The 12771-nt window shown below is 37.0% G+C and overlaps 1 long non-coding RNA gene across 5 annotated transcripts; it reads right to left on the reverse strand.

Annotated features, from left to right (window-relative positions):
* Nucleotides 1-1121: 1121 nt before the first annotated feature.
* LOC128878951 (uncharacterized) lies at nt 1122-11208 on the reverse strand. 5 transcript variants are annotated; one of them, XR_008457543.1, is made up of 10 exons: nt 4869-11208; nt 4734-4767; nt 4581-4651; nt 4384-4508; nt 3830-3980; nt 3357-3731; nt 2662-2773; nt 2442-2541; nt 2072-2320; nt 1122-1997 (listed from the first exon to the last, which is right to left on the reverse strand). It is a non-coding gene; the product is annotated as an uncharacterized LOC128878951 (long non-coding RNA). The 5 variants fall into 5 exon arrangements; XR_008457541.1 differs by lacking the exon at nt 2442-2541 and having other exon boundaries at nt 4869-5048; nt 8253-11201; XR_008457540.1 differs by lacking the exon at nt 2442-2541 and having other exon boundaries at nt 4869-5048; nt 5121-11201.
* Between the last annotated feature and the right edge of the window lie 1563 nt (nt 11209-12771).

Here is a 12771-nt window from a genome sequence, read left to right on the forward strand (position 1 = left end):
GTGAGACCGAGCTCCAAATTCCAGAAGGGTAGATAAAATAAAATTAATGAACGCGAGCTTCTAAAAACGGAGAGTTTCTGTATACGTAACAAGGGTAATAAATTTCCTTAAGGGTTGCTGTGTCTCGCTGGCGCGTTTTCTTTCTCTCTAGACCTCCGCGCTTTCCTTTTTCACATGTAGCCCTGCACAAACATGGCCGCGCGACTCCCACCTCCACCCGACTCAGGGGTGGATCCGAGATCGATGAAGATCACCGATAGAAGGAGTAGGGCGCAACCCCCGATTGGACCAAGACAACCCAAAGGGAGGATCAGGAATCTTCCGGAGAAAGGAGAGAAGCAGCAGATCGAGCGAAGATTTTTCCAGACAGATCAATCGTAATCGAACCTCTGGGAACGAACAACGAAACGATTTTTAAACCAAACGAGTCGACCGAATAAACGTCTTTGCTTTTTCTTAAAAGTATTTCGAATTTTATTTCACGCCCCTCTCCGGGCAGAGCGGTTCAGCGCTCCACGGGCACCTTACCCACGTCAGAAAATTCCCTATCACCAGACGACGCGTTCCGCAACAATACTATTGTTGCGTATCGCTACTTTTGATAGTGTTGCGAGTCCGTGCGGTTTTATTTTAAGGACTTAGGGTTTTTTCTGGCGTTCGCGCCGCACGTGACAAAATTATTAGAACTGCGTGCGACTTAGCCAGGAATAAGTTAATTTAAGATAAATTAAGAAATGTAATATGAACTTTATTATAACTGTTTAAATATAACTAATTTAACACAAAAGTTGAATTTCTTTACTTTAAATACAAGCTTTTACAATAGACGTCTATACTAGTTAACGGTCGCTATGCGAATGAATATTAACAAATTGTTTTAAATAAAATGCAATCAAAAAAAAAAAAACGAAATACCGTAAATTCAAGAAAATCGTAGTTGGCGCTAAACTAACTTCAAACAGAATTGCCAAACGTAAAGGCTCATTCACATTCCATAACAACGGGCAATGTGGGGTACTAGCCCACATGTAAACTCGGTTGGCTTATGCGACCGAGCCACTTACGTTTGTATTGTTTAATATTCTATTTTTAATATAGGAGAATTAGCTGAAGACGTCCGATCATGTTTGTACATCTTTATTACATAAAACCATATAACATATGGTTACCATATAACATATATATATAGAACTCTTGGATGGTAAGTAACTAGGAACTATTAGTGTCCACGTTAAACGCTTGGTGCGCTCTAGTCGCAACATCCTGTTGCTACAGGCAAACGGGTCTCCGCTGCCATCTAGGAGTGACATGGGAATTAATTTATCTCTATCAAAAGTAGCGAGTGTCGAGGGTTATGGAGCACGGGTTAATGAAATTTTGGATAGGGGACTCACGGCGGTAAAGGAGAACTTTGATTTTCAGCAATCTGAGGGGGTCAATTTGTTTAATGTTAATATCAGAATGCTAATGATTAGAGAGCAGGGAGATAGTTCGAAGTCCATGATAAATTCTGCATCAAAATTAGCGAGAGAATTCGAGTTTCAAAAGTTGCCCGTAAATTCAAGATCATTTGGCAATAATTCAAAAGTGTGTGTGGTAGATACTTCGGTTCGCAGGTGTTTCGATTGCAATCAGCTGGGACACATGCGTAAGTATTGCAGGAGTCAAAAGAAACCGTATTCGGAGCTAAATGTTCATAGAACGTTTAAATGTGGATTTTGTAGGAAAAGCGGGCATACAGAGGAACGGTGTTTTAATAAAAACTCGCCTTCTAAATTCAGGACATCCGGATTTTCCCCCGCAGAGTCTTCACAGGATTTAAACTTCAACAGGGGCCCTCGAACAAGCGCATCGCAGGGCAAACCCTTAATTGTGCGCGTAGATACCATTGTATCGCCCACTGTTCAAGTTTCTCAGAGCCCAGTTCATTAGTAGTTCGACTGGAATATGGATTTTTCTGCGATGGTTATGCCGATTTCCTTGTAGACACTGGATCACTATTAAATTTAATTAAATTACAGGGTTTGGATCCACACGCAGTAATAAATACACAAATTGTTCTTAATCTTACTGGAATCTGTTCGGGAATGATTCAAACTTGTGGTGAGGTTATTATCCCTATTAATCAAATCCCCATTAACTTCCAAGTCGTTGATAATGATTTTCCAATAAAGCAAACTGGAATCGTTGGGGTTTCCTTCCTCGAGAATAGTTTTGAAATAGTCTTGAAATAGTCTTGAAATTGGAAAAAAGGTACAGTCTTCTTCAGCATTTACATCATTCGATCTTCCTCCACGCACTAAGGTCCTAATTTCAGTCCCTGTAAAGAATAAAAATGAAACGGGATATATAAGAAGAATGGACGTTGGTCCAGGGGTTTATATGGGGGAGGTTTTGGCAGCTCAAGAGAATGGGTATACGAAAGTATTTGTAATTAATACCACCACTGATAAAATTGTCCTAAATGTACTCCCTGTTGAGTTAGAGGATTTCGAGGTTAGGAACCCTGCACAACGTTCATCTCGAGAAACGGACTCTAACCTAAATCGATTAAATGCGCATGTACAGCGATTTGCTCAGTTGATAGAAACTTTCAATTTTGAGCATCTTACAGAAATAGAGAAAGTTAGCATTTTAGAAATAATCAATAAATTTCCTTACCAATTTCACCTTTCCGCGGATAGATTAGGTTGTTCTAACGCCAGTCAGCAATTCACTTTAGTTACGGATCTTAGGCCGTTGATCTGGCTGCATAATGTGAAAGATCCAGCTTCTAAAATTATGTGATGGAGAATTAGATTAAATGAGTATGACTACAATATTGTGTATAAACCTGGTAAAGTAAATTCTAATGCTGATGCACTTTCTCGAAATTCAATTCCATCTAATGAAACTCATGACTCTCCGTCAAGTCTTCCTCAAGTAGAAAAGTCTCTTAAACCTTGCTCAAAGCGTTTGAAAAAGATGCTGGACTGCGCAGACCAGTTATCGGTTCCAGATACTTGTACGAGTAGGGTTGATGACCCGTTTTGTTGATTATAGTAATGAGGAAATGATAGCTTCAATTTTTTGGGTGAATGGAGGAGTAAAAGAAAAAGGAAAGGAAAAGGGAAAAGACTTAATGGAAAACCTTAATGTGGAAAAATGCTTTTGTTCTGATGATGATGACAGATGTGACATTTTAAGTAAAGCTGATATAAGTTCCCATCATGTTAGTTTGCCCTCTGTTCGGAATGAATGTATTCAAGCTACAAGACATGACATTACAGACAAAGCTGATACAAGTTCCCATCATGTTAGTTTGCCCTCTGTTGGGAATGAATGTATTCAAGCTAATATTAACGGTAAGGGATCACCTCGGTTGGGGACTAGTGATGAGCCTTCTTTGGGCGATCGGTTGGACGGGATGACTGTGCCCCAGGCAACCGCTCCCGATGTCATTGGAGGTAGTCCGTTTCTGATAAGGCTGCCAGAGATGCAAGCCTTGCGTAATCTTGGATCGCGGCAGAGGTGTGGGGAGCCTGTTTTTGCGACTGTTGTTGTTGCAGAGGCTGACGAGCCTGGTTGTTTTTCGGAGTGTGCTGTAGCGGAGGCTGTGATGCCTAGTAGATTGTTGACGACGATGTCACGGCAGAGGTCCCCGGGGAATCTAGTGATTGCTCAGCACATATCCAGTTTTTTCGCGACCAAGACCGCGCAGGGGATCCCAGGTGAAAAAACCGTTAACGACTCTGAAAAAGACAAAATTTTAATATTAGACTCTAACAGACAAACAACTGATACAACTGATCTCACTCCATTACCTGTAATTTTTAATAGTAAAGATTACCTTTTTATGCGTAGAGACAACTTTGTCCATTTTCTACCACTTGATTGCAATAACATTTCACAGACTGGACAGGATTTATTAGCACGAAGAGAGTTTTTCATTGATCAACTCAAACAGTATTCTTTGAATGTCGGTGATGCCATGACCTTCCCTGCTGATAAAATTCGTATTTACCATTTGTTCTTTAAAGCTGTTTCTCAGGATAATCCTAATTCTGTTCACATTGTTTCCTCCATTAAATCCTTAAAGCACCTATTAGATTCCTCAAATTTGAAAACCTTTAGTATATCAAAGAATGACAATAATCTTGAACCCATTGAATGGAATTTTATTATAGATACGATAAATCAAGTTTTTAATGACTCCAAATACATAATTACAGTTTGCGCTGGTGAAATTGAAACTCCGTCTCATTCAAGGAGATTTGAAATTATTAAGGAGTTTCACGAGTCTGTAATAGGGGGTCATAAAGGCTTAACTAAATTTTATAGCAGCATTCGAGAACATTTTTATTGGCCTGGTATGGGAAGGCAAATTAAAGAATTTGTACGTACCTGCTTAATATGCCAAAGGAATAAAATTCGTTCTGCAAAGACTAGACAACCCATGCGAATTACTGACACTCCCAAGGTCGCGTTCGAAAAGGTGCAGATGGACATTGTGGGTCCATTACCTTTAACTTTAAAAGGCAATCGTTATTTACTGACCCTTCAAGATAATTTAACTAAGTATTCTGATGCTATTCCCTTACCTAATATCGATTCAGTGTCTGTCGCTGCCGCTTTGTCCGAACATTTATCAGTAGATTTGGTTGTCCTAGGGCTATTCATACAGATCAGGGAAGTAATTTCATTAGTGGAATTATGAAAAACTTCTGTAAGATTTTTAAGATTCAAAGCATTACCTCTACTGCATTTCACCCTCAGTCATTAGGATCTCTGGAAAGAGCTCATCGTGTATTCATAGACTATCTTAAACATTACTGTACAAAATCAGATTGGGACGATTGGATAAGATTTGGTATATTTTCATACAATACCTCTGTACATGAGTTCACAGGTTTTACTCCACATGAATTGGTTTTTGGTGTAAAGGCCGTAATTCCTTCTGAGTTTGCAAAGCAGGAAGTTCCGCGAACCTTTATCCAGTATTTAGATCAGCTTCTCACAAGGGTCACTACTACTCAGACAATGGCAGCAAAAAAAAAACCTTGAAAGAGCTAAAGAAAAAAGTAAAATACATTATGACAAAAATGCAAACTCACAAATTTAATTTAAATGATGATGTATACCTGCTAAGGGAACCTAAAACATCGAAATTTGATTCTTATTGGACTGGCCCTTATAAAATAATTCGAAAATTAAACGATTTAAATGTTGAAATTGCTTTATCAGCAAATAAATTTAAAATTGTTCATGTCAATAAACTTAAGTTAGCGTGTATAATGTTGCGATCTGAAATTATTAGTATATGACGAACGTGTGGAGGGGAGTGTACAAGAGATGGCGCGGTGTGTTTGTCCGTCCAAGTGTGATTTTTTTTTATGTGTAACGTGAAGAACGCATCTTTTGTTTTTAACCTTTTGTATCACGTTAATTTTCTTTTCATTTTGTAATACTTGTATACTTGGGACTCTATTCTAAATAAACTTATTAATGAACAGTAAGTAATCTGTCTTCATTAAGTTTAATCTGTAACATATAAGTCTTGATAGTACTACTGATAATGTTGAATAATGTACAATAATGCGTTATCAATGTAAGCCTCCGCATAAGATGTATGTAAAGTAGACATGCGTGTTAGGGGTTTTGGTTATCCATGCCTCGTTTCGCCTCTAACTGCCGTAGGATCAAGGGTGGATCGAGTAGCTCTTGTGATCATGGTAGAAGGAGGAGATTTCGGGCTGTGGCTGACAACCCCTGACAGATTTTTGAAATTTTTGTTCATTCTAATTTAGATTGTTAAATGTAAGATTCGTCATTGTTGGATTTTCTCTTCTTTGAAAGAGAAAGTTCTCGTAACAAAAAAACCATCTGTGCGCGTTTGGATTTCATTCCTAGACACAAGTCAAGAGGGTGCAGCTGCGTCCCATCTTGGCTTGTTTAAACTAAGTATGGGACCGATAGGATCTATGGTTCAGTAACGAAATTCTTCGTTACTGACCTCGTGTTGCATTCAGTCGAGCTGCTTCATCCGAACTAAATAGACGTACTCTTCCGTGGTCTTATAATAAAGTTTTAAAGTCAAGTTAAATAAAAGACTAACTTATTCATTCCACCACCTATAATTCCAATAGTCATATTAATAATTTCCCTACATAATTTGTATGCGTGGAGAAGAATGTGAATGAGAGCTCTAAATCGAAAAAAGTTATTTCCAAAGGAAATAATTTTTTTTGTATAAGGGGGGAGGTGTTGCGTATCGCTACTTTTGATAGAGATAAATTAATTCTCATGTCACTCCTAGATGGCAGCGGAGACCCGTTTGCCCGTTGTTATGGAATGTGAATGAGCCTTTGCATTTGGCAATTCTGTTTGAAGTTAGTTTAGCGCCAACTACGAATTTCTTGAATTTACGGTATTTCGTTTTTTTTTTATTGCATTTTATTTAAAACAATTTGTTAATACTCACTCGCATAGCGACCGTTAACTAGTATAGACGTTTATTGTAAAAGCTTGTATTTAAAGTAAAGAAATTCAACTTTTGTGTTAAATTAGTTATATTTAAATAGTTATAATAAAGTTCATATTACATTTCTTAATTTATCTTAAATTAACTTATTCCTGGCTAAGTCGCACGCAGTTCTAATAATTTTGTCACGTGCGGCGTGAACGCCAGAAAAAACCCTAAGTCCTTAAAATAAAACCGCACGGACTCGCAACACTATAATACTATATACAGACGGATCTAAAATCCCCAACGCTCTGGCTAATGGGTTATCAATCATAGAGCAAAGAAACAACGAATTTATAAAGAAAGGGTTATCAATCAACACTGCGTTGACAATTTATACGACGGAAGCAATTGCTATCTATAATGCGTTAAAAGTTGCGATCCAGTCCAGAAAGGAAAATATTCTAATTTTGTCAGACTCAATGTCGGTGTTAGTATCAATAGAAAACATTATAAATGAATGCAGGACAGTTGCAAAGGAAAAGAAAACGGATGGATAGACAAAATTTACAAATTAATTTGTAGCACAGAAAATATAAAAAAAATAATATTAGGATGGATTCCCGCCCATGTGGGAATCCCTGGTAACGAAACAGCAGACGAAAAAGCAAAGAAACGGACAGAGATAGCGTACGAAATAGAGGGAATTGTCCCATACTGTGATTTAGCTTTGAAAATTAAGGAAATGATCTGGGAACAATTTTCCAATAGAGTAGAAGATGTGGGTAGAGAAAAAGGGACTTTGTACTTTGAAAACTTGTGGGAAATTCAAAAAAAAAAGTAAATTCAAACCATGGTTCTATAAATTCAGAAAAATTTTAAGTAGAGATGCCATAAGAGCAATTGCAAGAATTAGAGCAAATCATTACAATCTTAAAGAGTCCTTGGGCAGGAAAGGGATAGTAGAAGATAAAAACTACGAATGTGAACAAGGGGAGGAGACAATCGAACACGCTATGTTTGAATGTTCTCTGTATAATTTGCAAAGACTGAACCTGTATGGTAAAATAGGTAGAGAAATTGAAGAAGCAGGCAGAAGTATATATGATTTGTTGGCAATGGACAAACTCAAAGTATACAAGGCCATAGTTTCCTTTCTGGACGAATCGAAACTAAAAATGTGAAAAGTAAAATAATAACTAGTCGATAAGAAATAATAGAATTAAAGACAGGGCAATTAAGGCCCGGCATAGGAAAAAAAGGGGGGGGGGAAGTTGTAAATATATTGCATTTAGATCTTAAGGAGAAAAAAAAGGATATATTATATATGTGTGTTACAAGAAATTTAAATTTAAGGATAGAGTAAGGAAGAGGAGATTAGCATTAGGAAGATAGAATTAAGTCAGCAAAAAAGGATAAATGTAAGAAAAACAGAACTAGAATAAGTTGTATAAATTTTATTAAAATTAGATAATAAGCACCACTGTAATCATATATGTATTTCACAGGAATAGTGTAAACTGTCTGACAAGACAACACTTAAATAAAGAAAAATGAAATGAAATGAAGAATTCAGCATTCAAAAGAAAAGGAAAAGGGCAGAGTACAGTAGCAACAGGGAGGAAATAGGAAAAGCTACAGAAGCGGAAACGAAGAGTCTAGGAAGGGATAACCAAAGAGGATTAGATAGAGTGGAAGGTATGAGTATACGATTTATAGCCCCTCTAGTATCCCAGAACCGAACTTTTAAGGAATCGTTTAGAGCGTGTAGTGCAAACATATACATATATTATATTTTCTGTGCTTATACCGTTATACGCGGGAATAAGACCTTTGGGACGCGTCTTTGCTGAAGTTTCCATTCTTTTGTTGTGCATCACCGAGTATGGTTGTGCGTTTTGTCGTGTTTTTTGTAAATTTCGGCGTTGTTTCCTAATACATACGTAAGTATATTTTAGATAATGTTTGCATGTTTTAATAATCAATGAAAAAGTATTGTAAATTATTTCGCGTATTTCATATTATTTGAGCGTTATTTTCGAGTTATCCTTTGTTCGAAATTTGAGCGTCGGTCATGGCCAACAAATAAGTTTTTTTAGTAAATTCCTAACATTCCTGTTCATCGCGGCGTCCGATTCGAAGCATTTTATACATAACTTAAAGCTACATTTAATAAATTATACATATGTATAATTTGATAAAATGTAATTGTAGTATGCTGCTGTGTTCTCATGATATGTACATATTTGTATATATTATTTTTTTTCTTAACAGTTAACTTGCATACATAAATAAAATGCCACATAAATGTGCCATGGCAGACGGCATGCGTACAGCAGGAGATGCTGGAATAATATTGTTTTCGTTACCGAAAAATCCTGCTATGGAAGTACACAGTATGTTTTATGTGAATATTTGTTACAAATGTGAGGGAAAAACATTAAAGATGACTTTATTCTTTGTAGCCGAGACAAGTGGCTCCAATTTGCAAACATTGATGCCACAGAAAATAGGAGCATACGTATATGCAATCTCCATTTTAAAGATAGCGATATATGGAAAAGGTATCCAAGGCCTCTTTTGAGACTGAACAGTGTACCTTGCTTCAAGCAATTAAAAAATAAGCTTGACAATGAAGAGAGCATCATGAATGGTATGTAATACATGAAGCATACGTTCTTATTGTACAGTCGATCCTCCTTTAACACGGTACTTTGGGAATATGGTTTTGATGTAACGAATGTATTGTATTATAAAAGGATCGACTCTACAATATATTAGCAACACTATCGAAACAAAAAGTTCTGTTTTGACTCAAATATTTTCATAACTAATCTATTATATATCCACTCTGTCACTCATTACAGTTTCAAGCATACTTAATATGTTGGGGAGCATAAGACAGGAAGAGGAAAGCAATATGGAATCTAGCTGCTCAACTCATGGTAAACAAATATTGCAATTCCGTTGAATTTGTGTGCATTATATTTACTTTCTGTTTCCCTGTGCTTTATTTATCATTGGATACTGTGTGAATTATGTATGCATTGATCATGAATTTGGGATTTTAGTCAACTTTATCGAGTTAAATTGTATTATATTATATACGCGGTAGCGCCAGCGTCAGGCATATGCGGTGGTTATAATTTTTCATGTACTTGGCGCCGAGACGCTACCGCGTCTCTAGATTTATTACATCGTAAATATTCTACAATTCTAAAATATTATATAATATTTAAGACAGAGACCAAAAGTAATAGGTGTTGAAAAATTTCCGTTGTCATCAAGGCACAGTTAATTTTTATTTAAGTGAAAGGCAGTCCTAAGTTTTAAAGAACTGTTTTTTATTTTGGTTGTAACAGTTGTGGTCTCTGATTTAAGATATATCATACATTAAATAGCATTTGTAATACAAAATTTGTAAAAATAAGAAAAATAAATTTCATAAAAATATTTCTACATGTACAGTGAAATATAAATGGAAGTTTTGTATTGCAGGTATGACATGTGCTCCATCGACATCAATCACAAGTAGGCGTCGTGTATCACCGTCTCAGTGTTTTTCGCCAAAAACCACGAGACTTTTAAGATTTAAACATATTACACACAATCTACGCAGCAAGTGCAACAGATTAAGGCAGAAGCAGCTAAAGGAGAAGGAAAGAAAACATAAGTACCAAGTACAATTGCTAAAAAAAGCATCACGGGCTCTTTCCACTGATGCGCAGACGTTAATATTATCATAGATAAAGCTAAGAAACGTTAGTAAATATGGACGAAGGTACGACGATAGGTTAAAAGATTTTGCTCTATCCATATACTATCATTCTCCTAAAGCGTACAGATTTCTGAGGAAGTCTTTATATTTGCCGACAATACGGACTTTACGTTCGTATCAACAAACATTTCATATTTACCCCGGTGTAAATATGCAAGTATTAAACATGTTAAAAGCCAAATTTTTGACTTCTGCTGTCGAAGACAAAGTAGTCTCGCTGGTTTTCGATGAAATCCATTTACATAATGAAGTATACTATGATCCACATATGGATCAATTTCGTGGTGTGGCTGATGACGGAGATACAAGGCAGCCGGAATGCGCGACATCTGCGTTAACATGCATGATCAAATGGATCAATAAAAATGCAAAACAGACATTAGGGTATTGGTTTTTGTCTAGTGCAGGAAATTCTGATAAAACTCAGAATATAATTTAGAAAACAGTCGCAAAAGTATGGGAAATGGGTTTAATACCGAAAGTAATTGTCTTCGACCAAGGGCCCCGGAATGTTGGATTACTTAAAAGTTTAAATATAACCCCCCAAAAGCCATATTTTTATTACAAGTCTGAACAAATTTTTATCATATTTGACCCTCCCCATTTATTAAAATCAGTTAGAAATAATTTTAATAAAAGTGACATTGAATATAATGGAAAAATAGCAAGTTGGGGGGATATCTCAAAAATGTTTGCAGTAAGTTCAAAAAGGCCTCTAAATTTGGTGCCAAAATTAAACAATCGCCACTTTGAGTTGACTCATTTTACCAAAAATGTTTCGTTAGCGGCACAAATATTTAGTGAAGCTGTGTACACGGCACTACTATGTAATAAAGCTATTTTTCCCAATGAATTTCCGTCGGAAAATAGCGGTACGGAAGAATTTATTTTAGATATGGACAGATTATTCGATTCATGCATAGTTTATTACAAGACAAAACGACAAGAAACAAAATGAACTTCACAATATCCAATAATAGTGGGCACAATATATTTCTGGAAGATATACTAAAAAAATTAGAATCCATTAGATTTTTAAATACGAAAGTATCACCGTGTATAAAAGAATGGATTTTAACGATAAATAGTATTATACAACTTTCTAACGAATTACAAAGCCAATATAACATACAGTACTTAAAAACACGACGTCTAAATCAAGATAGTTTGGAAAATCTTTTTGCCACGATAAGGTAACAACACGGTTGTTCAACCATTCCTTCCCCTCAAGAATTTGAAAATGGTCTAAAACACGTACTAATTACTCAATTATCAACAATTTCATCGATAACAAATTGTAACGACGATTTTCAGTCGTTTTGCTTAAAATTAAGCGAAATACATCATTTTAAAAGTGACAATATACCAGATATACCCAAAACCATTCCAAATACACACAATACAGAAATAATATATATACCAGAAACCATTCCAAGTGATGGACGTAGTATTGAAGACGTTGAGTCATTTGGAGAAGATAATGCAATTTATTATATAACGGGATTCCTGTGCAAGAAGTTTTTAAATACTGTAAATTGCAAATCGTGTAAAAGTATATTAATAGATTCAGAGGACTCTTCATTCGCTGAATACAAATTATTTGCTACGTTAAAAAATAACTGCAACACTGCAGGTTTAATACTTCCCAAATCAAGCATTTTTGAAAGCATTCGGTTGTGGGAGCAAATGTTTAAATCATGCATTGATACTATGCTACATGTAAAAAACATAACCCGCGTCCTCGCAAATATAATAGAGCAAGCATTTCCTATAATACTCTGTGATCAGCCACATACGCAATTATTTTTAATAACTTTTTTAAAAATGCGATGTCATTGGAATGCGCGACATTTACGCCGCGAAATAGAATGTAAACCGAGTGGGTCGAAAAAATATAAAAAATTTAATATTTAAATCATTTTACATTTTCATTAATTTAAAACTTAATTGTACAATCTCGAATATATATTTTAAAGAATACATTGTATGTTTATACCGAACAATAATTTATTATATCCTACCTCTCTCTTAACTTTTACTATTATGTATTGTGATGGGGCAGACTTTTTCTGCCCGTCACGAAAGCACCCTGACCCCCCGGAAGGGCCTCGCTCCCTCCCCGCCGGACACCCCAGTCCGGAGGTGGTCCGCGAGAGTGGAGGGATGCGTGGACCGCGGTCAGTAGGGACCCCCTTTGTCGCGCCCCCTTACCCCTCGCGGATAGAGCCGCGTCTTCGCGCGAGCGCGGCAAGTCGCCGGTCGCGGTGTCCTCCACCCCAGGACCCCGGTGTGGCCGCCACCCAGAGAACTCGTCACCCTCCCAGGAAAAATCCGCTGACATCGCCCCTCGAAGCTGCCACGAGGGGATTCCTGGAGATGCCATGGTGGTGGCACACCGTGAGGAGCCCCTACAGCTTTTGGATGGGGAGAGCCGCGAGCCGGCGGCGAGAAGAGCGCGTTGATCGATGCGCGATCAATTTCGAGAGAAATCAATTAACGGTTTGACGGCGAACCAAGCGGAAGTACCGTCGAGCGCCCCGAAGTACCGCGA

The sequence above is a fragment of the Hylaeus volcanicus genome, chromosome 6 (genome assembly GCF_026283585.1).
Source record: "Hylaeus volcanicus isolate JK05 chromosome 6, UHH_iyHylVolc1.0_haploid, whole genome shotgun sequence".
Classification (NCBI taxonomy): domain Eukaryota; kingdom Metazoa; phylum Arthropoda; class Insecta; order Hymenoptera; family Colletidae; genus Hylaeus; species Hylaeus volcanicus.